This window comes from Cygnus olor, chromosome 1 (genome assembly GCF_009769625.2).
Source record: "Cygnus olor isolate bCygOlo1 chromosome 1, bCygOlo1.pri.v2, whole genome shotgun sequence".
In the NCBI taxonomy this organism is placed as follows: domain Eukaryota; kingdom Metazoa; phylum Chordata; class Aves; order Anseriformes; family Anatidae; genus Cygnus; species Cygnus olor.
This window is the reverse complement of record NC_049169.1, coordinates 44,587,220-44,612,386: the sequence shown is the minus strand read 5'-3', so window position 1 is coordinate 44,612,386 and position 25,167 is coordinate 44,587,220. Positions and strand designations below refer to the sequence as shown.

General features: G+C 46.7%; 1 long non-coding RNA gene across 5 annotated transcripts; it reads left to right on the top strand.

Annotated features, from left to right (window-relative positions):
- Positions 1 to 195: 195 nt before the first annotated feature.
- Positions 196 to 16,976, top strand: LOC121069241. 5 transcript variants are annotated; one of them, XR_005819358.1, is made up of 7 exons: positions 196 to 2,253; positions 3,598 to 3,743; positions 6,826 to 6,938; positions 7,177 to 7,613; positions 7,704 to 7,780; positions 8,877 to 8,933; positions 9,108 to 9,241. It is a non-coding gene; the product is annotated as an uncharacterized LOC121069241 (long non-coding RNA). The 5 variants fall into 5 exon arrangements; XR_005819353.1 differs by lacking the exon at positions 7,177 to 7,613 and having other exon boundaries at positions 2,179 to 2,253; XR_005819357.1 differs by lacking the exons at positions 7,177 to 7,613; positions 7,704 to 7,780; positions 9,108 to 9,241 and adding an exon at positions 16,824 to 16,976 and having other exon boundaries at positions 2,179 to 2,253.
- Positions 16,977 to 25,167: the final 8,191 nt, after the last annotated feature.

Here is a 25,167-nt window from a genome sequence, read left to right as displayed (position 1 = left end):
ATTATGGAGGCAAGGCAGAAAATCATTCCTACAGCTCCATTTGCAAGATAATTTATAGCATCTGCTTCTGAATTCAAACGAGAGCAGTGCTGCAGCCTTTCTAACCTGCTGCTCTTGCCGCACAGTTGTCACCATCTTCTAGCTGTTTGGGGAGCCTCTGTGAAAGGGAAATGCATTAATGGAGCACAGGCCAGCTATTAGCAGACACTTGTCCAGACTGTAATAGAGATCATAGCTTGTTTGCTTGCCCATGGCCTCAGCAAAGGGGTCAAGGACTGAGATAGGGTGACAGAGATGGTATTCCTGCTTCCAGCCAGCAGTGCTGGAACAATAGGCAGACAGGAGTAAGAGGCAGAACAGGGCACCATGGTCTCTCCAGTCTCACACAGCAGTCACGGGAGATGTAGTAGTAATGTGCCAAGGAAAAGTGACCCAGGTATGGTCTGTCTGTGTCACATTCTCAAGCTGGGAAACCAACTCTGTACTTCCCAAGAATAACCAGAGTACACCAGGCCACCCTGACTTTAGGACACAGAAGCTTTATCAAACCTTAGCAGTGTGGGCTGGGGTTAGACTCTCTCCTTGCCTATCCCTGGTTGACCGAGGCACAGTCATTAGCATTTCCCCTTTGCAGGTCCTGCCTCTGTCTCTTGCTCCTTCTCCTGCATGCTCCTTCCTCAACTCCATCACAGCTGCCAGCCCCCAGTGAAACCTGACTTTCTCACCTACAGCTTGCCCCCAGTTCCTACTGGCAAAAAGCAGGAAAGAAGATGCTAATCCCCTTCCAAACAGGATAATAACCCCATCTGGGTTATCTGGTGCCAACTCAGGAGAGAGACAGGTTGAGAATCAGTCCAGCCTGCCATAGTAAATGCATTTTGAGTCTGACAGCTCTACTTTAGCTTGGATATACTTTCCCCAAAAGTAGGGCAAATTGTTCTCTGGAAGTCCACAGGTCCATATCTTGGCCACTGGAGTTAAGGAAGATGTGTCCCCCTTCCTCAGCAAATGATTGGATTAACCTCTCTGCCCACAAGAACTACACAAGGCATGCCACGTGGGCTGCGCCTGTGCCACTCAGGGAGAGATGCCCGGTGGTGGTTCTCCTGTGGTCAGGGGGGCAAATGGACATCAGCAAATGCTGCCTCACTGCAGGATACTCCTTGTGGTGCTCCTGCTGCCACTGGCCTTCCCTCCAGGAGCTCTTCTGCTCTTCTTCCTCCCTCCCTCTCAGTTTATGCAAAGTAGCTCATTAGTCCCATTAGCAGCAGAGCACCATCTCTGATTGTTCATCAGTGATTCCTTTGTCGCCCTCCATCACTCCTGTTGAGCCTCATTAGTGCTGCTAGGAAGCAGGAGAACTGATAGGATATTTATAGGAAGGGTGGGGTGTTCTTTACACTACTGCTGGCTAATATCCATTCTCTGCTCCTCACCCCTCCCCTCATCCTAGTCCTCCCTAGAGAGCCTCCTCCTAATGTGGGGAGTTGTCAAGGGGCTATATGAGACAGGACAGGACTAAACTGGTGTTTTTTAAGTCAGAGAAATGAGAAAGGGAGCAGAGAAAAGGGTGAGTTGGAAGTATGCAGAGCCTTAATGCTTGGTCAGGAGCATACGGGCTTACACAGGGCTGGGGACCTGTCAGGGGAGAGCTGAGCACATGCCCCTCTGCACACGCATGTTGGCTGGGATGGCAGCCCACAAATGAATGTGAAGAGCTCATCATGTGCACACATCCATCGTGGGGAGGTCCGTGCCCTAGCTGCAGGCAGGGCAGCTTGTGCATGAGGTGCCTCCATCAGGGGCTGGGTGTGAACGGGCATCCACACAGCACACCCACCTCCTGGTGCGTAAGCCAGCGGAGAGCTGTACCACGCTCCAACAGCCCCAGAGGGAGCAACCTCCTTGGTTACTTACAAGAATATTCCTTCAAGCAACACTTAATTATGGAGGCAACTAGACAGGGACTAATCATTCACTATAATACAGGGGAGAATAATCAGCTGAAGGCAGGAGATAGTTTATCTGGAAGAAGAGCTAGTGTAGGGAGGAAGAGACTGAAGAAGAACCACAGGACAAGGAGAGGTTAGGAGGAAGGAGGAACAATACCCTAAATCAGTTACCAAGTATGGACACCTTTATGACTTCATAAATGGAATATGCTTACTGTCAGCAATCTTTGTCTTTCAGCATCACAAGGACACCTCCCTAGCCACAGGCCACAGACCCTGATCTCACCAGCAGTCAGATCAGGTGACATTTTAATATCACTTTACATCTCAAGATTGTGACTTCCTTCCAAAGGGTCCCAAGGAGCTTTTATAACCTTTCCAGACACATAATTCATGTCTTTTGGCACTGAAATGGACCTTGTTCCTGAGAAGGATGAGCCAGCTCCACCTCTGTGCAGGAGTTTTGGACAGAAAACAGCGACAGCTTCTGTATCCCTCTGAAGCTGTGGGGTACATGTGTGCATGTGTGAGGAGGGGTATTTCAGAGTGCAATTGCAGAGGATGGAAGCTGGCCAGGAGCTGTGGCCAAGTCCTCTGCTGGTATGTAGGTTAGCGCTGGTGCTGGGGAGCTGTAAGAAACAGCGCTGGTGATTCAGAGCATGGCAATCTTCCCTTGGCCTCCCTAGTGAATCACATCCCTACAGGGGGGCAGACCTCTATGTGGCTGGGGACGGCTCTTGAAAGAGGCTGCAAGCCAAGGTCCTGACTCGGGTAATTGTTCTGGATCAATGACCAAAATACAGGCTATTGATCTTGGACAAAATCCAGCTTTGGGACATGGCATCACACAATTCTAAATCCCCTTTTTGGGTTTCAACCAAGTCCCACTGCCTTCCTTTCCTGTTCAGAATGGTGCCTTGCTGGGAACAGAGGCTGCTCCATTCTCACCCTGCTTCTCCTACGCTCTGCCTGGGTGCCTGCTCTTTGGCCGCAGGTGATGTGAAGGCCCTGGGTGACACAGGTCTCCTGGTGGAGCCAGTGTGCCTCCTGGGCTGCATTATGCCCAGAGGTGTCCTGCACTGCTCGGGGCACTGCCATGTGAAATGCTGTGAAGCACGCTGTGAAGAGCCTTCCTTGCTTCCCACTGAGGATGGTGCCGTCACACAGACAGGAGGCAGTAAGCACTTGGAAGTGCTGCTCAGCTTGGTCCTGTAGCTCAACCAACCTGCTACAATCTGTGCTTGGTTGGGAAGAAAAAGCTGCTGTTCCTCCATCCAGCAGCTTGCCAGTCTCATTCCTATGGGCTTTAACCAAAAAAGCATCACAGAGAATCAGCATCCTTGGAAAATTATGAACAAGGCCCACATGAGATTTGAGCAGAGCCTTCAGTCCCAGAAATGTGTAAGAAACTGGCTCTTCCTTTCCTCAGCCAGTGCTGAGGAAGTCCATCCTCAACTTGGATGCTGCAAGCAAGTCCATCGGGGAACGCCTGCCCTCCTGTACAAACAGAGGCTGCTCTCTCGTGCTCCCTAAGCAGCAGGAGCAGAGCTTCCCCTGTCTTCTGCAGCTGCAGATCATCATGCATACAGTATTATGTTTGGATATCTCCTCCGCCTTCCTCATTCCTGCATCTCTTCTCTTGCAGCTAATTTAATTGACTGCCCCGGTTATGAAGAATCATGGTGTCTAGGAACCAGGGGTAATACTTAGCATGATATTGCTGTTTTCACATCCCAGAGCTGTGCAAACATTAACTAACGCTAACTCTAGTTAGCTGCAACTCACTGGAAGGTAGGTAGGCTTGATATTAGCCCTGTTTTTTAGCTGATGACACAAAGATGCAGAAGGCCCAAGTTACTTATTTCTACCGTGGAGCTGAGTTAAGCAAAAGAACCAGGATGCAAATGGGCAAATATGTTTTCTAGGCCATTTTGCCATCCTAAGGGGCATTCTGGCCCCTCACATAACATACATTTGCCCCAACCCTCCCTCAGGAACTGAGGACAGGGGGCCTTGGTCCTGCCATGCCCCAGAAGTGCCTGTGCTGTGCTCGCTCAGCTGAGGACCCCTCCCATGGTGAGTGCTGCCCTCACACACTGACCCTGTTTGTGAGAGCACCCAGTTGGCACACGCAATGCCACCAGGACTCAAGGAGGTTTCCAGAAGCCACAGTCATGCAATAGTAGAGCACATACAACCCCCTGTCTTCTGTTTTCCCACTTTTTCCTGGGCCTGAAAGATGTTGAATGAAACAGCAAAAGTCTGCACTGACTGCCCTAGAAGCCATATTATTAGCAGAAAGTGATGCTCTGAAGCCCTACCATGGTCAGGTTAGCAATACCTAGAGAATATATGCAGTTTATATGTGCTACAAATCTTTTTTAAACAGAGCAAGGCCATTGTGCAATGACATTTCAGCTTTAGATATTGTAAGTCACTGCTATGCTCTTCTGTCCCCAGAAACTGCCTGTGATTTCTTTGCTTCCTCTCTTGGTTGTTCTTCTCCACATAAATTCAAAACTGTCTTGAAGTTCAGCATCTCACACTTAGGAAAAGAGCCAGGAAAGTCTTTTGTCCTTCCTTCATTCTCTCTCCTCTCCCTCACATCAGACCTTTCAGCAAAGTCATCAGCAATACTGGCTGATAGACACTGTGCAAGATTGGTTTGGTGGAGGTTCTCCACCAGACGACTGCTATCTCAGTATTTTGAGTCTGTCTCAAAATTCCCTCAAGCTGTTTCTATCAGCAGTAGCCCTCATCTTCACTCCTCTCTGGGCCATCATGCTTCTGCCCACTCTGCTGAGGTAGGCATCCTACCCAGAGGTAGTTGCATTTCCCTAATTAGACAGTTCATTGCTGCACCCCTGAACTGCTGGCTCCAGTAATTGGTGGGCATTATCTCCCTGCTGTAAATGAGTTATCAGTCTCATTGGATAGTTGGCCAGAAGCTGCTCCCGTGGTCAGACTCCTAAAATGTTCAGAGAAAGAGCTGCAGAAGAGCAACCAGGCTGCAAACTGCAGCCAGTGCATCAACCTACAGACTGAAGGGCTGGTGGGAGGTGAAGCCCACCCTGTTCCCAGATACCCCACTAGTGATGCATTCAGAGCAGGGCAATCTTAGCCTCAAAGATGCACCTACCTGAGGCTTCCTTCCTTCATCACACTGCTTGGAAGGGAGCCTGAGCTTTGAGTTGACTGATTCACGTTTGCAGCACCAGAGGTCAAGGTCTCTCTTCTGATGCACAGAAGTGAAAGTTTGTCTGCTTTGTGTCGTATTTACAAGGACATACAGGTTGGGGAGATATCACAGCTAAAAAATTGATTGGTGAAAATAGTTTTGTCCAAAAACAGGAGTGGATGGGAAGAGAGGTCAAAGGCAGCACTGGCCAAAGCTGATGAGTCCTGAGTGGAACAGGATACCACTGTACCATTCCTCTTCCTTCGTATTGTTTTGCTCCCATGAAAAACCCGGACAAGCTCAGCTTTGGAGAACGGTGGGCAGTTCTGGTCCCTGCTCCCCAGGAGGCACAGAGAAGAGCAACTGTAATGGCCAGGGGGAAGGAGCAGGCACCTTGGGAGGAGAGAGAAACACCTGGGGTCTTCACTTTGGAGAAGAGGATGTGAGGGAGCTTTACAGATGCACCAAGACAGCAGTTGAGGTGAAAGCAGAACTGTTACTCACCAGATCCCGTGCTTCTAGAATGAGGGCACTCCCTGAAACAAGTAAGAAATTGGTTAAAATCAGGGAAAAAATATTTAAGGTGGATAACTGGGAACATCTGGACTTTGCTGTCCCAGGAGGCAGTGAGAGCAGCCACGGTCAGCAGGGTCATAAGCCCATGAATGCAGGATCCAGGCACCTCTCTAAGCACTGACTCCTTTGTGCAGACGCAAAACTTCTCCTTCCCTACCTTCTGCCATAGCCTCATACAGCAGGTCTTGAGCCTGAAATCAGCAGGGATGTGGCTGAGCAGAAGCCGTAAAGAAGCCATTTTGCCTTCAGTCAGTGAGTGCATCCCCAGAGTCTTTGAGAGATAATGGCATGCAGGAAAATGTGTGTAGGGACTACAGACTCAGAGTTATCTGAGCACCTTGAAGTCTAGCCAGGCACTTAGAGAGGAAAGTAAAGTCACAGTCACTTCCAGTCTCCCTAGGAAGATAAGCTTTGGGTCCAGCCAGGAGCCAGGCTCTTTTCCATCTGCCAGCTGGGGTGAAGGCTTTGCTTCTCCTTGTAGCACTAGCCCAACCCTCAGCTCCTTGTTAGATGTATTTAGGAAGCAGTGCTCAGTCTGACAGCTGTCTTGCAGCTCACACATGAATTAGAGCCAGAGTTTACAGAGAAAGAAGACAAGGAGGAATATATATAGTTCACAGAGTCTCACTCCCCTCATTCACAGCCTGCCTTTTAATATTCCTCATGCACCTTTGCCTGAAGACCACAGCCATGCATCAGTGCTGTTTCATTCAAGATAGTCTCTGGTGACAGAAGACATCATATGTGTGAACAGGTGGTAGAGAAAGAAAGAAGCAGAGGAGGAGAGAAAATTATCCCTCCTCCAGTTACATTCTGTATGGAAAGGAAAGCCATGTCAAATTGAGGAGCTTTAAGAATTAATTTAACCACAGGCTTTGGAGCGCACACCTACCTTCAGAGGGATGTGTGTGAATATTCCACATTCCTCATGCAGAACATCCTCTTTTAAGGTTTATCACACTTCAGCTCCTTGGCTAGGAACAGGAGCGCTCTACTGTTGCACAAATCTCAACTAATGCAGCAAAGTTCAATGAGAAAGAAACCTTATCGGAGGGGATGACTTTATTCTAAACTACTGATTTCATTCACGCCCATTCTTTCATGCCCGCTTGTTCTCAGGCACCAAGACATCCGTGCCCACATGCTCCAGCCAGGACTGCTTGCAAAGACAGAAGGATGAGTGACACAAGTTAACAAGTCATCATATCTCACATCTTTTGAGTTCTTCTTAGGTAGTTGACCATGAGTTGGTTTGGGATTTGCCTTTTGCTTACTTTAAGGGTTCACAGGGGTTGTGGTCTTTTGTCACCCCATCCTGTTCTACCTCTCAGGAGTATTAGGAAACATTACTCGTTGCCTTTAGTTTCCTTACCTGGATGTCTTTAATGGCTCCAGCCTTGTCTTTTATCTTCCCACCTCTTAATAGCTTCAGTCTGTGGTTTGCTTTCAGCTGACCTTTGTTCTCTGCAGACTGGGTGTTTTGAGAAGCTGTAAGGAGTGCTGTGTTCCTGATGATCTTCTAGCGTAGGTGTCACCAACGCCTGCCACTCCTGTCCTTCTGCCACATCCTCTGGTGCCTTTCATGCCCATTCATACCACTCTCAATGTTTCTGTTAAATGTCTACAATATCTCTGGCTAAGGCACAGTGCCAGCCCCCACACCTTACATCACTATCCTTGGAAGATCCTATAATAAAGGACAGACATTTAAAATGTGCTGCATATTTAGCTAAAGAAAAGCTGTTTCACTCCCTGGTGATTCTTATGACTGTAAGAAGCATGTTCTGGCTGCATGGTAACCCAGTGCAGAGAGTTTGTCAACAGGACTTTGGTCGCCAAGAGACAAGTGGATGTGTAGAAAACCTCTCCCTTGGCAGATCGCTGTCAAATCTGGACTATAGGCCACAGTAATTAGGAGGGGGGGAAAAAATTAGGCAAGTAAAAAAATAACTGATGAGTTTATTTTTATTTTTTTTTTAAATCAATTCTCTTTGAAGGTGGTTGCCTGGCTGGAAGCTGGGCTGAGTGCTGGCAGAGGGAGGCAGCTCACTAGTGAGGCTGGGTAAGGTTTCTGGTGAGCTCAGTTTCCAGCACTGCATCGTTTCTGCCATTTGTCATTCAGCTCTCCCAAGCTCAAGCAGAGCCTACTTCCCCAAAGCATTAGCCCACCATGCATCCAGCAGATTCAGTGACATTGAAGCGTGCTCATACATTGCAAGATCACAGTCCCAGCAACAGGCTGCCTGCACCTCTCAAGGCATCCCGAAACCTGGAACCTCATTAAAAATCAGCACCTGCTACACAGCCACCTCTGTGATTAAACCGTATCAGAAAAGCCAAGCAGGCACTGGGTACACCCTCTCATCTTACAGCCATGACATGAACTTCTTAGACCTTACAGGATCATTTTCACCGACTGATCTCTTCACCCACAGAGTATTTCCTTATGGATAAATTCAGGATCCTGCTGAGAGGCACTGGATGAGGTGTATATTTTCTGATGTGCTTGGGTGCCTTGGAATTTCTGAAGACCCCAGCAGGTCCCCTGTCAGGCACTTACATACTATTGGAAATTTTCTCTCAAGGGTTGTGGGACTTACCCTGCTCACAGAAAAAGCTGAGAACAGGACTAAAATCACCACAGCCCCTTCCCAGCTCTAGACCCCTTCCAACGGATGGAGCTGCCCTCTAAGGTCTCCCCTGGTGCAGCCATGACAAAGCAGAGATGAAATCGCTCACTTCAGGCAGGCTGATTTGATTCCTCCACCCCTTAGGGCAGGCACCTTAAATGTCAGGACATCTGGGCCAAAATTTACTTGTGCCGGATTTGGGGCTTAGAGCCTTACGCAGAGTCTCACACTGTGTCTGCGCTATCTGAGCCAGCGCTGCTGCCATGTGCTGCACACAGCCTCTCCCCCTGAGCAGGGAGCTCACAGCATTCAGCCCGCAGCGCTTCCTAGCAGCTCTGAATACAGAAGCAGGTCTGGACTGAAACCAGCAGCAGTTGCATGTTACGGATTTCTAAGGAATTGTGCTGGCAGGTGGGGAAGTGGCAGTTTTCTGTCAGCAGAGGTGATCACTTATATTGTAGGAGGGAAAAAACTCAGAGCTTGCAGCTGTGATTCCTAAAGGAATATTCTTATTATGTGGGCATTTTTTTTTCCCTTCAGTGCTTGAGAACTATGGTCAGAGTTAAGGTTACATGGTGTGTAAGACAGCAAGATGGTGTAAGTAAAAACACTGACTCTGCTTGAGTAAGGTTTACATGACCCCCTTCCAACCAATGTCTATGATTTTGCACCCAGAACACAGTAATTGTTTTCAGTTCTGAGGGAACCTTGTAATACTGGGCTCTGACTTCATCTCATGTATGGGAAAGTGATTTCTTTCTTTCTTTGCAGTAGCATTCCTTAAGAAGCCTTTAAAAGGTGTTACTTAAAATACCCGTTAACCAGGAAGACGTGCTGCAACACACACGGATAAAAGAGCTTGGATTTACAGGGAAAAATAAATGAAAAACAGCATCACCCAGGAACATAGACTGGCTTTGAAGGTTTTAAGAGAGTTAAGAATGATTTAGCTCCCCTGTGGCCACTAGACTAACAGCAGGTGGCTGAAATGGCTCAAATAAAATGCAGCCATTTTGGAGGCAGTGAGCCTGCACTGCTCCACCAGGCAGTCATGCCTTCCTTTCCATTCACCATCAATGAGAGAAAATCACTGGCTTTTCTACAGTGGAGGAAGAAGGGTAACATTAGCAAACGGAGAATATGAATGAAAAGGCTGAGGTAATTGCATTTAAGGCTAACCTCTCCTGGGAAGAATGGCAATGCAGAACTGATCTTATCCTGAATATCCTCACCTCTCACTGTGTATCCCTCCCTGATGTGAAATGCTGTGAGCAAGTATGAACCAGACCAGTCGTGGCATTGAGATTGCTGCCTGGTCATCACAGATAACCACACAAGAGATGCTCAGTTTAGGGGGCTACAAGACGCTTCCAACAACCTGCTACAAGCTTTAGAAGACTAGTGTGCCACCATTATAATGTAGCATTGGAAGAGGTTAGATCACAAGTGCTGTCACTGTTGTGGATCTCTGCATCAAAAGGGAAATTAGCAAAATAAAATTTCCAGGTGATCTTAGGAAGCAGGATCCTTTCTTCCTCATCAAAGAGCCAAAAAGTGCCCAGAATCTGACATCCAGGAAAATTCATAGGCTCAGCAGACACCCTGAGCATGCAAACAGGATGCACCAAGGGTACCTGAGGATCTACCACCACTTTGATCTGCACCCTGTCCTGAGCCACAACTATTTTCAGTGCTGTAGAGAAAGGTAGAAAAGAAACAAAATTCAGAAGGTGGGAAAGAGTAAACCTTTTTTAAGCCCTGATAATTGCAGAAACATTAAACTATAAGCCTGATACAAGATAAATATAATGGAAACAAACAGAGATTTAATTTCCTTCCAAACCCATTTGATATGCCCATGCAACGGATACTTAAGTACTCATATTTCAAAGTTATTTCCTCTCTTCAGAAATCTACCTATTTAGTTACACACACACTTATCAAAATTCTAACATAATTTACTGTTGGGTGAGGCTCAAACACCTCTGTGGTGAAGGTCGTGTTAGAAATCAGAGATAACTGAGCACTAGAGCAGCTCTGGATACCTTGCTAAAGACCCAGAGAGCTAGACATGTTTGAAACACTTTAAAATAAGCATATTGCATGCAGGTGTGGCTGCTTTCAGTCATCCCCTCCTCAGTTCTGTAACTGTTCTGTAACACACCACCCAGTTGCAGAGAGATGTTACTTTTTGGGGGGAATCTATCCACACAAATTCGTCCAAAAACTTGTTGCGAATGGTATATCCAGACCTGCATCAGCAACCTGTAGGATGGCAGCAGCACTACACAGGCTGGCAGGATGTTGTTCATAGTAGGACAAAGAGATACTGGACACTGAAAAGGAGAAAGCTCTTGCTGGAAAAATTTAGCTACTGTGGGCTCTTCAATATACAAACAGAATAGAGAAACTGCTTTTACACCACTTGGAAGGTGTAATATGTAACCTGAAAATGAAAACTGAGAGTACCTGCAATTCCAGGAAGAATTGTATTTATCAAATGTATGTGTACCCTGCTATGCTAACTGCACTCTCGCTCAGCCTGAAGTTGAAAATTAAACAGCTCAAATACATGAGTCAAAAGTGAGTAAGAACTGAGGCAGGAGAAGAGAGCCACGCATCTCTCTCCAGCTGGTTTCTCCCCTCTCTGGACAGGACTCAGCCCTGCCAGACTCTACTCCGGATTGTTGGACTTCGCTCCCCGGGCCTTTGGCCATTACCATTCTGGTAAAAATCCTCAATAATATAGCGATAGCTAAGTGCTGTTGCAAAGAAAAGATTAGATAAGGAGCACAAAACAACCTCACCTGGAATTTGGCATGTGAACTAGAATTAACCTCTGTGGCACTGGAAAAAGCACTGGGGTCTCTGATCACATCTTTTCTGGAGCTGCAGTGGCTCAAGAACAGGTGGATCCACTACATACCCATAGTGGGGTTGTTCCACACTTTATTTTCCCTGAAAGCTCCACATCCATACATTGATCAGGTCAGGTCTGCCTTGGTTATGTTCACAAAAACAGCTCACAAAGGTAGAGGTCATTGCCAGGGACACTGGAATTTTCAAAATATTTGGGGACGTATCTAGGGAGAAATGCTGAAACGGAAAATGCAAGCAAAATATTTGCAGAATCTAAAAGGTTGCCTTGGGGAGTTGGGGTGAGAAAGATGAGAAAGCACTCCCATGTTGGGATTTGTTGTCATCTCAACGTAAAAGTAGTGTATGCCAAGGTTGGAACAGACTGTGGCTTATTGCATCCCCCGTGTAATTAATGACCAGATACAAATAAAAGTTAATATGGCATAACAAGGACATTCCTCATTGCCTGTGGGTTCTGTGAGATCCAGACATCTCCGGAAATGAAATAAAAAAGCCCAAAGAGATTGAACATCAAAGCTGAACAGAGATTTTGACTCACATGAAGTACCATCTTCAGATTTGCACAGCAGCCTGTTGCACTCCTTGGGAGTACAGCTGGGCAAGGAGAGGAAACTCCATGCTGAAGAGGATTTAAATATTTGTATCTATATGTCTGTCCATCCCTCCTCAGTTTGGAACAAACACTCAATTTTCACAGGAGGACATTTCTTCTTAGCTTTGGTTAGGGCAACCAGTGAGTTGCCTATAGAAAAAGAAAGCCTGACCTTGTTCAACTCAAAGGGTATTCGCTGGTTAGGTGGGCTGAGGAGGAGACGGGGACATCTCCCAGAGCTGCCTGGAACCAGGCAGACTGTGAGCCTGATGTGGCTGGTGGCTCCTTCAGGACACCCATCAAGATCAAAACAGCACTGTGATCCTCTGAGTTGGACGGTTCTGAAAGCGGAAAGAACAGTCGGTTTGAATTCTTCCGGTTATACCCAAATGGGAGGCTTTTGCCAGCTGTTATAAATATCCTGCCAGACCCTATCTCCAAGCACACCCACTGGCTGCAGTGAGACTTTTTGCAGCACGTAACAAGCAGCTACTGAGTGGAGAAGTGTTATAGCACAGCTCACTTAAATTCACTGAAGACCTACTGGGGCCTGAGGAGTCCAGTCCATTTCCAGGGAGCTCCGAATGTTCTCTCTGACACAGAAAGTTGGTTCAATCCAGTTTGAAATGGATCCAGCAACTGAACGTCCCTGCTTGTCCATTTATATGACCCATTTTCTAATGGTGGCCAAGGGATTCAGACAACACTATAAACTGCAGTAAAATTTAAGGGCGTCCCTACCCTCATCCTCTCCATGGCTATGAGCACTCTATAAAATCCTAGGTAGATTAAATTAGATAGACAGTATGAGGAGCGAGTTAATTGGTGGTGTCACCCCAACTGGTACATCTCGTTGCTTAATTAACCAGTAAGTCACCACGAGCCGCAGAGCTGTCCCTTGTAATATTTGTAATAGATGTGGAAAAGCTGCCTTGAGGGGCTACCATGGAGCGCATGCAAGTACTAGCACAGCCCCTCATCCTCTCCATGTTGCATTTTCCTCCTACAGCCCCACATAGTGGACAAGATCAAGAGCTAAATGCCTCTTCTCCTGCACAGTTCAGGGCTGAGTACTACCTGGTCCAGAAGGAGGCCTGGATCCGAGTGAGGCTGGGTCCTTCCTGGTACCCGAGGGAGCTGGGGAGGCATCCTGCAGCCACACCAAGGGTCTGCCTACCTTGCTTTTGGCAGGTCATGGCAGGCTGCATTTCCCACGCCAAGAGGTGATGGGAAGCTCTGAGCACAGCTCCTGCCATGCTGACCCCAGGAAAGGGCTCTGCTGGGAGGCATGGGGCTCATCTGCATTCAGCACTTCTGCTCCAGGCTCAGCACTGCACTGACCACAGTCATGTGCATCCCATCCAGGAAAGAAGATGGGAAAGACAAGCTTGTTTTAAGTCACAAAATCCTGTACATCACAGGCATGCAGCCTGGCCAGGGACCAACCCCCTCCTTCAAGGTCTAATTTGGTGGGTGCAAGTAAGCAGCACCCACCGCAGCAGAAGGGAGACTTTCTTCCTGCCTACCAGCTGCAAATCTCCTACCGCGCCTGTCAGCTGGAGCGTGGTGCTCCAGTTAAGCCACAGAAAGCCTTTGCCTCTCCCTCCTAATAGCTTACCACATTTGAGAAGGCAAGCAAGCCCCCCTCTACTTTTTCAGGGGCTTTTAACATCTAATTAATTAGTACTCAAGGCACAGTTTTATGTAAATTTTATTTAAATCCCAATCAGTGCTCTCATTTCCGTGCAGAGTTATTTTTACCATAGCATCAGCACTCAGGTGGGCAAGGAACAAAACTACCCGGGGGAGCAGAGCCTGACGTGCCCAGCCTGACAAGGAGACTGGGAGCACTGGGACCGCAGGAGGGGCTGCCAGGTGGCACAGAGACAGACCTCCCCAGCACTGAGGGGAAGGGGTAAGAGCAGTTATGGTTGTAAGGCACTGATACAGCTCCAAGAAGAGTAGAAGCAAGTGAGTCTTGACTGTGGAGCAGATGGTAAAGTGGTGTCTTGTGAGGACTGAGCACCCTTCCAGTGGGGAATGGCCTCATACACAGGGATGTTGGCGTCACAGCCACCAAAAGGATGATCACAGCAAGCCTTAAAACCAGTCTGGATCCAAGGGCAGTGATTTTAGCCTGTGCACAAAAGCAGGAACCTTCCTCAGTCTCCTTGGTGGAGCTTTCTCAGCAGGATCAGCTTCCTACTCACTGGAGCTGTCTTGACAGGCACCCTGGGGATCTTAACCTCTTCCCACTCAGATCCAAGGCTGGCCTGTGACCTTCCCCATTGCCCCAGTTCTGTCTCCTGAGACACTGTCAGGCATGTGAGTGCCTGTGGAAACTTGTCAGACACAAGCACCCACATCCTACAAGAGAGAGAGAAAAAAATGCATCTTTCCTGGAACTGGATATCCAAAGGGGTCAACTGGATCATGGGGCACCTCATCACAGTAACCCACACAACCTACAGAGCTCCCTGGCAGCAGCATGCTGGGCATCAGCCAGCGCTGTCTCCTCGTGCATCATTGCTGAGCATGGGACTGAGCCCGCTGGGGTTGGCCTCTCTGCTCCCAGGCTCATTGGAGAGCCAAAAGGAAAGAATCCAGCTGGGGCGCAGGAGAGATAAAAAAAATTCCTCAGTATCTCCCTCTTGGTCATTAGACTGAGATAAGATGTTTGAGACCACTAAAAGGAACCAGCCACTAACCCAGGACATAACCCCCCAGAACAAGTAGAAGGATCTAGCAAAGAAAACTTGCTGCAGATTCGGAAAGTGAGTTTCCCCTGCAGATTTGTTTCACCCTAACCTCCACAAAGAACTAGAACATCCTGAAACACACTGCCAATTCTGGTGTTGGCATACAGTCAAGGAGGTGCACATATCCCAGCTGTGAGGGTCTCACAGGGCATTAACCATATTTTGCAGACGTAAGGAGAAGTAGACACTTTGAAATGCAGACAAAGGAAACGTGTACCACCTACTTTAAACATGTAATGCTGGATAGTACTCACAACTAACACTAGCTTCAAAAACTGACCCAAAATGCCACACCCCAAGTCTTTTCCTTAGCTCCCTCACCTGTATCCTACCCAGAGAGCCAGCCATACTCCGGGTACTAGTCTTTCTTCACACCTGATCATGGCTCAGACAGGTGATCCAGAAGCAGTAGATGAGTTAAGGCAGTAGGATCCCCTGGTCAGCACCACAGGACAGCTTCTTCCTGACTGATGTTCCACCATTGCTCTGGGAGTGCTTCCTCCTCATGCTACTCACATTCCCCTTTTCCCTGAGGCAGCCATGCTTCACTGAAGTCAGAAAACGATAACAACCTGGTCTACCGTGCAGTCTAGTGGGGAGCAGATTTTCAGCTACCATATCTGGCCCTCCACAAGAGAGATTTCTCTGGGAAGGTGCTTTAACTCCTCCTGTTCTGATTTTCTAGCAACAGGCAGGAGGCTGAGTCAATGCAAGTGACTGTGCCTCACACTGGATGGATTCATGCTGTTGATCTTCTCTGTCAGTCCTTCAACAGCTCTCGCTGTACTACTCAACTCTTCAGAAATCTATTGATGTGCTAAAAAGACCTCCATCTTTGATTTCCATCTCATGAATCCTTCGCCTGCCTTCAGCATGGATAACTATAGTTTATTTCTTATGGGAGAAAGGAGGAGATGGTTTGTACTAGAGACACAGTTAGCATCTGCTACCCAGAGAAACAAGGAGGATTCTGCAGCTGATAGTAAAAGTCTCAGAAGGCAGTTGAGAGAAACAAAAAACATACCTGCTACCAATTTCAGTACATCTATGGGCTGGGCAAAGTCACTCATTATCCCTATCACTGGAGTCATTATAGAGAAGATGATGCAATGACAGAGCAAGAATTTCATACTAATGCCGCCATCAACCTATCTGAGACACGGCAAACCCAAAGCAGGCCTGCCCCAGGCTCCCCCATGGTCACAGTCCAGGCACAGAGAGTCCATGCAACAACTTGGGGGACATGGAAAGAATTCCAAGATGGTATTATTCAATGCCTAATATTGCTTCATAGCCAATTAGATTTGTTAACTTTCCCTGCCACCCAGAGTCTTTTGTGTGATGCTAGACAGATGTTCCCCAGGTGTTCGGAGACTGGCTCAGCTAATACTTCCGATAACCTGAACCTGCACAGCAGATGCATTAACAGATTTTGACATGATGCCATTAGTTTTGCAGCTAATAGCAGGGAGGGATGAGGAAGAAGAGAGGGAAGAACAAATAAATAAATGTTAAAACAGAGAGAGAAAGAAAAAGACTAATTTGTAGGTTCCCTCTCTGCCCAGAACACAGTCCTGGCACTGGCAGACAGCACTCCCATCTGCACCATTCCTAGGGCAAGGGGGCAGATTCCATGACTGGCTCCACCTTGCCAAGATCCCCTCCTTCCCCCTCCCCACCTATCCCCCTTCCTTTGAAGTGTAATTGCATAGACTCCTATCTGACAAGGAAGCCTACACTTCACGAAGACGAGCACACTTCGAGACCACAGCAAGAAGGGCATCTAAGGTACAGAGACAGGGAAAGTGCGTCGCAAAAGGCAAATAGTGGGTAATACAGAAACACTCCCTTTATCTGTTCCTTCCGATGAGTCAACATGATGAGTCTGTTGTGTAAAACATATGCTGCTTGTACATCTGCATAAAATGAGGCAGCGAGATCTAGGAGCGTTCATTAAGGGGCTGAATTCAAGCCTTATTTTTAATCTGAAACTTACTCCCTACCCATAATTAGGCCTCTAGTCAGTCATTGAAACTCTATCTGTGTGTCTTTCCTCATCCTTAAGAGAGGATTATACCTTCTACCCAAGGAGTTGTAAAGAACAGATTCTACGTCCATAAAGCCTTGTGTTTTACATCTGTGTAGAGATAGACAAACAGTTTACATTTGAGCAGGATTCAAAACAGACACTTTAAGCCTTCCAAAATAAAACAGAGAAAAGCCAAGTCAAAATGTCTCTTCATCTGTCTTACTCAGAGTCGACACCACAAGCAGGGGCAAAACAGTGGAGACATGAGAGAGACATGCCACCACCTTCATCAAAAATTGCTGCTTCCATGCTGGACACAAGTACAGGAAGCTGGTGAGAGCTGCCCGTTTCCCAAAGAAGCTCAACAAATGCAGCTGTGTGGCTTCAGTTTGCAACATTTTTATAACCACCTCATAACATGTCATACAAATGAAACTCATGAGATCTATGGGCTCGTTACTGGTTCTAGAACACAACTCTCTACAGATAAAGCATGACCATTTCTGCACAGAGATTGTGTAGGAAACTGTATAATCTCTGCCCATATGTCATTCTACCAGATGTTCATCACACCAGCTAATGTTTCCCTAAACCCATACAACCACAAATTTCCAACCCACCCCTTCAGAGTAGCAAGAATTTTGATGAAAATCAGCAGAAATTCACTGAAGGGGACAGAGAGAGTTACCGTGCTGTGGCTGAGCCAGGATGGCAGCTTCCCAGTCCCTAGACTCATGTATTCTCCTCCCCACCAAGTCAGTGGGGTGGGAATCATCCCCTCCAAAAAGTCCTCTCCCTCCACCCGAAGATCACACAGTAACCAAAACTAATTTCAGGGATATCGGCTGAACCTCTGCAAAGGCTTTCTCTGTGCTTTTCATGAGAATGTCACCTGCACCATTTCTCCCCTGCATGGGAAGTTAAGATCCTTCATTTATCAAGAAATCATTATTTGCAGCTTGCACAGCTTTGCCCAGGCTTTCAGGAAAACAGAACAGCAGTTTAAGGTACATCTGATTTATACATTATCAAAGAGGAAGTCACTTAGTCAGGAAAATTATGTAAGCCTGCGTGTGTCTAACTGCTCCATCTCCATTATACAGGAGTGGCAAGCAGTGTCCTTCCCAGCGAGATTTCTCACTGCTCTGGAATTAGCGCAGTTTGCTCATGTAAGGCATCGCCAGCGCAGAGAGGAGAAAGCAAAGATCTTATGGGCCAGCCCCCTCTGCCACACATCAGGGAACTCGGTTTGAGTGTTTTATCGTATTTCAGCAGTAATCCTAAAATCAGGGCAACAATTTCTCAAGGCAGAGTTATTTCAGATGCAGGGGAAACTTGAATAGCAAGAGCCTGCATTCCTATAGACCATGAATCCAAAGCCTTTCCATCTCTAACGTTAATTATATGAAATCACCAATATTAGATGGAAGAGATAATTTATGGGAACAGATGATTATTCAGAAAGGCATGGCTGACTGATGGTTTATTAGCATCCTGCTCCACAGTTTCGGTCAACCAGGAATGTCAGGGAAGGGGGAGCAGAAGGGCCATGACCTTGCTCTCCCCCCTGCATTCAGCTGACTCTGAGGCTTAATGTTCACAGCAAGAACTATTCTCCCCATGAACTGTGTGGAAAGAATACTGAGAGCCTTGTGAGTTTTGCTTTGCTCACAGAAGGGGGCTGATCAGAGGAAGGGGAGGCTTTGTACCAGCCTTTGGAGACACGGTGCATCACAGCCACTATGAATTAGAGCTCTTGGCTCTAGCCCTCCCCTAATATATTGCACTGGGTTGGTTTGTTTGGCACAGCACAGACATTCAGTTGCCTCTTGGCTCCATATACCCTGTTATTTCCCTTTTATGCTACCCCTGGCAGAAACATCACTACAGAGGGGGAGAACAAATTATTTGTTCCTGCATTGGAGAGGATCTGGAGGGGAAAGTGGTGGCAAACAATTACTTCTCCCCAGATGACAAGCCAAAATTCTCTCCCCCAGCCAGGAGTATGACCTCCGTTCTCATCTCCAGGATGGAGGGCGATATACCCTGCCACCGCACGCTGCCCTCCAGGATGTGCCATCCCCCTTACAGGACTGGTAGATGGGCCACAAGTCAACCAAGAGCAGCAACTTGAGAATAAGACAGCTCAGGCATCATAGATGAGACAGCTAAATGATCGTCCCAGGAAGCACCCCAGCAAAGTCAAATACTGGTGCACAGATGATTAGAAAGCTAGAACAAAAGCTTTGGAGAGTGGAAGAATGGAGTATCAGTGGTCACCTGTTGTCCATATCACATCAGTAACGCTATAGCAAGTGGTCTCTGTTCTGCAGGAGAAAGCCCTATTTCACCCAGCTATTAAGGCACAAACAGCAGAGCATCAAGGTGTCTGGAGGCAGTGCTGAATAGACAGCACAGTGGTGTTTTTTTTCATGGCATAGGTAGGTTTAGGCTTTATCTCCTTACCTCTTGACCACAGCCACTTGCATTAGCTCTGCAATTCACCTGAAATATGGCTCTTGGTTCACGTGGTACATGGAGTGTGGTGGCAGAAGGTCTTCCGTAAGAGTCTGCACCAATTCTCTTCCTACAAAGAATATGTCAGGGATGGTAGCAAGGCAGAAGTACAGAAGAATTCATCTGCTGTCAGTGTTTGCATTGCACACTGCTTGGGGGGAGACAGAAGTCTCTGCTGTCCTACTCCTCCCCCAGGTGGAGTGTCTCAAAATAAACACCATCAGCGACTCACCCACACAGAAAGCTGTAGCTGTGTTCAAGCGACCATTCATCTTATCCTCCTGCGCAACAGGAGAAAAACACGTCTCCCTCCAGCCCTCTCCTGATTGCAAGCACATCTGCACCGCAACGCACAGGTGCAACTGCCACCCATGCAGAAGCATCCTCGCTAATTTTAAACCAGGCTACGTGGGTGATGGTCTAACCCCAACAGCAAGCCCTCCTCCACCAGCAGCTGAAGGCCACCAGCCCACCACAACTGGGATCTCTGCCAAGGATGATAAGGACAGACAGAAAATGAGCTTACTTATCAGCTGTTGATGCTGACTGCTATGATATCACAGCAAGGGTGCTCTCCCCAACCAAGCCACACACTTTCTGAGTAGAGGCGCTGATTGTCCTTGCATGCCTACCTGAACTTCCTACTTTCTGTTATGACATATCACGAACACATCACTCTTGTTTGGCACCTTTCTGCTAGGCTCTGCTGCTCACTGTGCTGATATACAAGGACTCTGTAAAGGTTTACGCAGGAAAACCTGACTTGCTAGTTCCGGCCTATTGCAGATAGACCTCGTTCAGCCATATCTGCTTCAGCGTTAGCCATAGCAGCAGCTGCCCTGAGTCAGGAAGCAGATGACTAAAAGTTTAAGAGACTCAACTATAGCTGCAATCAGGAGGTGCACGAAGAGACATAATCCTGTCAAATAGCTGATCAAGTGACCTTTGGATTGTATAGCCTCTAATTTAGGGCTTGGTCTCTCTATCATTAGCTCTAAGAACCTGCTAATTACAGAGGTTTGTTTTACCAGTCAGTCCATCTTTGATAGACTTTTTTCATAGCTAAAATATCTTTTTACCCATGAGATCCTTGTTCATGCCAACAAGGTGCAGACCTTCCATCTTTGCAGCTGGTAGCATCAGGAGTTAACTGGGAAAACAAGAAATGTGTGATAGGAAGATTCCATAAACCTTAAAATAGACAATATTTATAATTATGAAAATTGTAGGTTTCACAGTGATTACACACGACTTTGAAAAGTGATCAGGAGTCACTCAAAGAAAATGAAATCTACCCATTAGGATGCAGTCAAACCATACTTATTTTAGAGCTTTTGCAGCCAAAGGATGTTCATTTTGGAAGTGGTAGGAATAACATACACTGTGTTAAGCATGACCTCATCAAAACCATACTGGTCTTTCAGGCTGTAGAGCTCTGTGAGGCTTACTGCATTTTTCAAATTAAACATATACCAAGTTAGCAGGCAAAGAATCAGCAAAGCACCACCCATCCCTGGCATCCAGCGGACTCTGGCTATCCGTTATGGTTCTCATATTTGATTTGGCAAAGGGAAGAAGTCACATGTCTGTTCTCAGCTCTTAAATATCCAGATTTCCAAAGGGATCCAGCAGGTTTTTGTAATAAATATTACTCAGAGCCTCATCAATTGTGCTAAGTACAAAACTGACAAACATCAAATTGCAAAGCTCACCAAAAAAAAAGGGGGGGATTCTGAAGACTTCCAGCACATTTGTGTTTTTTTTTAGTCAAGCTATTTGGGCTGCAGCAGGAAGTTATTAGTTGATCTTTTAATAGGTGACATTTCTGGGAGCATTTGCTCCAATTTGAAAGGTAATTTGTATCAGCTGTTCTGGTTCCTGTTCGTGACTCTTTCCCCCTCCCCTGCAGCGGGCACCTGAGCTGGCAGCTTTTATACTTGCTCTGAGAAAGCAGGAGGGTGAAAAGGGTCATCTTTTATGCAGGATGAGAAGAAGGTTTAACACAACGGGATCCTGAAAATGTCTTTACTTAGGCCTTTACCTTTATTGAGGTAGAGCCAGACCTCAACACACATTTCGCAGAAAGGGCTACCAAAGTACATCTTCCTTTTTATTCTAAGACTGACGATAAGATTTTAAACTTGCAACAGTTTAATTGTCAGTGCCCTAAAGTGATGCTCACTTGGATGGCCTAGAGCATTCTTCATTCCATTTACCAAACAGTTTGCATTTAACAATTTTGAAAGCTTAAGTGCTGCTGCTGCTCCCAATGCTTGTAATAAACACAGAGACTGCTATTTGAATGCCCAGATTAACTCCAGACATTCAGTGTTTCAAGTAGGTCTTTCAGGTTTTATTATACTGAGTGAGCATGATTTCCAGAAAATTAAAGGAATCCATATAGATATAGGATACGATTAAAGGATTTGCTGCCTGCATCTCCTGTCTTGTGCTGCATGGCCACCCAAAGCCCAGCCAGGACTCCCTTCCCTTCAGGGTCTAATTGGAGTCCAGGCAGCCTCAATGGCCAGTGACCCACCTCACCTTCAGCTGGGTGCCTGCTGGGGAGGCAAGAACTGAATTTTAGCCTACGGATAAACTGTATCCATGGGCGTCACAGATGGGTTTCTATGTGGGAGGGTTGCAGGACACTTAAATCAGGGAGTATAATGTTCTCTAAGGACACAAGAGTCAGCTTGGTGCAACTTCTTCCCAAGCAAATCTCATAGTTCTGATCAAGATCCTCTTTGCCCAGGAGAGCAGCGTTTAGAGCAGCTGAGAGCTTCCTGTAGATGTCAGAGTGACCTTACAGCAGCCACGCGAGGCTTGGACAAGGTACTAGCTCCCTGTACAGCTAGGTTCTATTCTCACCTGCTTGCCCTGCCTCAGCTGTGAGGGAAACAGCACTGCCTCGCCGGGCTCCTTTCAGGAGGGAAATGGCAGGAGTGGCCCGTGGCAGCAGAGATTTGGGCAAGGCAGGAGTTAGGCTCCTGCTTCTTCTGTCAAGCAGCCAGCCTTCCCTTGGACTGTTTTAACATCAAATATTTATTTAAATCTATTTAAGGTCATCTAGGCATCAGCCCTTGGGAGAGATTGCGCTAGCAAAATGCACTTTTTTTGAGGTAAGGCTGGGTATCCAGGATTTGCACTCAGACCTGTAGTAAGCGCACAGCGGGTTTTTGGCATTCTCAAGAAATGTCTGGGTTTCCTACATATAGGATCTGCTGGATGAATCACCACAGTTGGCAGAGATGAGCCGCACACCAGCTACAGATTCCAGGACTATTCACACTTAAGAAAATCCTGAAACTCCTTTCAGCTTAACATTCTCCCTCTTTAGTTCTTTAAACTGGGTAAGTTTGGCTTATGTTACCAGCATAGCCAGGACACAGCATGTACTCCCCTAGTTTCTCACAGGCAAGCTTTGACACTCACATCTGTCAGTAGCCATCCTCACCCAGCCAAGTCTGTGTGCCCCAGCCCTGGAGTGAAACCACATGTACCTGTAGGCACCCAAAGGCTGCCTTCAGACACATTTTGCTGGGTACAGTTCAGGGAGACTGAGAAGCTGCCACCTTCAGACTTTCCAGCAGACCAACATCACAGCTGTGCTAAAGCAAGCCAGCATAACCAAACAAAGTCAAGAGATTTGCCTCCCCAGCCCAGGAGCAGGTTAGGCCATAAGTGCATGTGCACACACACACACACAGTTACAGCAATAATGGATCAGAGAGCTTGGGATGAATGGGTAGACACCATCAGTAGCTTCTTCAACCAGATAGCTGCAGCCAGCACTGCAGCCTCCCTCTCTTCCCCATTCCTCAAGCTCTGAGCCACTGGAGATACAGCAACAAAAGGCTGCCAAGCTATTAGCTCTGCAGGGCCCAGAGCAGCCTCCCATGGGGCTCCCTCACAGGGCTGCAGGACACTGCAGCAATGGACAAACTCTAGAATAAGCTAGCTTCACGAGGCCATCAGCTGAAGGGCCACCTACTGCTGTACTGCTTCCCTTTATACCATCCTCCTCAGATCACCTCTCCAAGATAGTTAATAACCCCTGATTTCAGCAACAAAACACCCCAGAAGCACCATAAAACAAGAGAAACAATGAGGATTTGCCTTATCTGTGAATTGGTTTTTCTCTTTCTTGGCCTGAAAAGGGATGGAAGGGCTTTAGGTGATCACATGGTTTAAATGCCTTTCACCAGGAGGACAAGTCTCTTCTGTAGTTGTTGCTGTGATGATAAAGAATCCCAGAAGGGTTTTTTTTGTTTTTGTTTTTGTATATTCTGTGGGTTGTATACTTGGTATTGAAAAGTTAACCGCATTAAGTGTGATGGATTATTTGAGTATGAAATATTCTTAGTCATAGTCAGAAGAAGAGCTGAGCAAACCTTTGCCATGAAATAATATAAATTGTTTCTTTTTTTTTTTTTTTTCCTTTCCTACCCCCATCTCTGTGAAATTTGCCTGTTTGGGATCCAGGAATAGTTTTATCAAAGTTTAGACATGAAGTGAGAGGCTGTGCGTGTGCGTGGAGGGATGGAAGCTGGAGAAAGAACTGAGCGCAGAGCTGGGAAGCAGTAGATCCTAAGCTCTGCTGCTAGCTGTGACCTTGGTCTGCTTAAGTAACACATTGCCCAGCAAAATCCAAGACCAGCCCTGAATTTGGGTCCATCATAGATGCCAGGGTGCAGCTAAGAGGTTTGTCACAGGCATTACATGAGACAAACACACCCAGGACTCCTGCTGAGCATGCGTTCAAGAAATTGTTTCAGGGAAAGCGTTGCCAAGGGATGCTGCAACATATGGACTCTGCTATAAAGCTTGCTCCTGAATGTGCTAGGTGTGGATTTTCTAGGGGCAGGGGAGCTTCACCCTTTCTGCCTGCAGGGAGCACACACAAGGTTTGCAGGTTGTGTTGCCACTCCATGGAGGTCACAATTGCATCTGCCCATGTCCATAACTGTCAGCCGGGAATTGCTAAAACAAAATTATTTCATAGAGGAGTGTATGTACAGCATTGCATAGTAAGGTTTGCTAAATCACATGCTTGTAGACGATTATAAGTTATTCAGGAAACATCCAGAGATTAGTCTTTCAAATCTGCACCTTGTGTGGACATAAACATTTCAGTGTGCATAAATAGTCCTATGGAAGAAACTGGAGATGGAAACATCTTCGCCAGATGACGTTCAAGTGTTCTGCAAATTATCACGAGTGCATTATCGCTGCACCAAGAGCTGGACAGAGTTAGCTAATGGCAGATACTGCTGCATGTTTTATTAGGTCATTTATCAATCAAGTGAAATGTAGCAAGATGTACTCCATGAGCGTATTTTCCCGAGAAAAATCTATATTTTCTTAAAAGGTCTGTTTTCATTTCTCTCTGCTGTTTCTATAACAGCTATGATCCAGACTAGCTAATTTTGTTCTGCCAGTGGCTGTTCAGTTCTCCCACCTCCAGCTAATTTATTGTTTTTTTTTTTTTCACAGTTCACTATGTATAAGGGTCTCTTTGTTCTTGTTTAAGGTGATCTCCTCATTCTTATGCAAATGGCACAGCTAGAGGCAGAATGCTATCTCTCTTCAGTTAATTTAGAAATTACATTCATCACCACAGATCAATGTTTCCTTATATGTGGCCATATTCAAGACATACGGATCAAAGGTCTTTCATCTGTTTATCATCTCTGGTGATGCAAGTGGCAGTATGGTGCTCTGGAGAGAGCCGCCATCCAGAACAGCATTATCTAATACCACAGTAATGCAGCCCCACAAGACGCTCGTATCTTCACCACAGTCCACTGTAGGCCCAAACATGTATTTTCTTTCTCACTGCAGCCAGCAGCCTCTCCTTTGTTGTCTGGAGACACTAGCTGTCTACAAGACAGTAAGAGCTGGAACAAGATGGAATGGTTTCAAGTAGCTTAAACTGGGTTACTTCTCCCAGAACTGTACAAAGGGAATAATTAAGAGGCCTGATTCAGACAAGTAATTTCATCTGGGCTGGCAGAATCTGGACATAAATATAAAGGGGGATCTGCTGAGCTG